At 40.3% G+C, this 1026-nt stretch overlaps 1 non-coding gene across 1 annotated transcript; it reads right to left on the bottom strand.

The window, feature by feature from the left end:
• Positions 1-315: 315 nt before the first annotated feature.
• LOC120962170 (small nucleolar RNA SNORD36) lies at positions 316-390 on the bottom strand. Its single transcript, XR_005753018.1, has one exon. It is a non-coding gene; the product is annotated as a small nucleolar RNA SNORD36 (small nucleolar RNA).
• Between the last annotated feature and the right edge of the window lie 636 nt (positions 391-1026).

A 1026-nucleotide genomic window follows, 5' to 3' on the forward strand; every position in this document is an offset into this window, starting at 1 on the left:
GATTTTAGATCATCAACAACCAGAAAGCCTCAACGGTCTAAATGTTCAGCACACCATCATCAGATCACCGACGAGCAGGACCCGATCGACCCATACATAGCAACTAGGGAAAAAAGGGATCAAGCAGAGCGGGAGGCGGGTACCTTCTAGTTGACAAGGTCGAACGCCCTCTTGTGCACCCGCATCTCAAACGGATCCCAGGTGTTGGTACCTATTTTACCAAAACAGGATAACATAGTTACACTCTGTTTACTTTCAAATCATCTAAGAAACTACAGCACAGCAAGAGTAGCAGATGACTGATTTGTGATGGGCTGAGTATCAGGTTTAAAAAGCTTGATTTTGAAACATCAAATGTATCAGAATAATCATATGAATCATCATTTGCTCAGCCCATCTACAAGTGCAACTACTTCATCATTCAAGGTAAATTAAGATGTTAAATGACTAAAACTAGTAGTATGCTACAATCATATGGTACTGGTTAAAAAATGTGACTAGAGGACTACACTTGAACACATCACTTGCAATGCCTACTGGAAGGAGCAAGCGTATTGAAGAAAACAAACATTAGACAGGCTGGCCATCAGTCTTAAAAACCTCGATTATGTATTCCAAAAGAGAATCTCACGATATGTTGTTGTAGCATCATCTGACCAGCCAATCCATCATTTTTTAGAGAAAGCACTGTAGAAATTTCCAATGCCCAAATGACCAGCCAGATTTAAAACAAACAAAACAGCAAGGTGATGCCAGGACCAAATCTTAACCAGAATGCATTTAATAAAATGGATTGCTTCTAGCTGCTGTAGTAATGACATGTAAGTTCCATTAGGCCATGATCAAGTACTCCAAACCGTTGCATGCTTTGCAAAATAAAATACTAGATGAACCTCACTAACAGGAGCACTAGGTGATTTATGGAACAAAACATGGCAGTGTATGTCTGAAGACAGGTGCTGCTTGCCGATGTTCTCCGCATAACTATAGGCTGACCGTCAAGTTAGCATTACAGAAAGCAAAAAG

This window comes from Aegilops tauschii, chromosome 3 (assembly GCF_002575655.3).
Source record: "Aegilops tauschii subsp. strangulata cultivar AL8/78 chromosome 3, Aet v6.0, whole genome shotgun sequence".
Taxonomy (NCBI): domain Eukaryota; kingdom Viridiplantae; phylum Streptophyta; class Magnoliopsida; order Poales; family Poaceae; genus Aegilops; species Aegilops tauschii.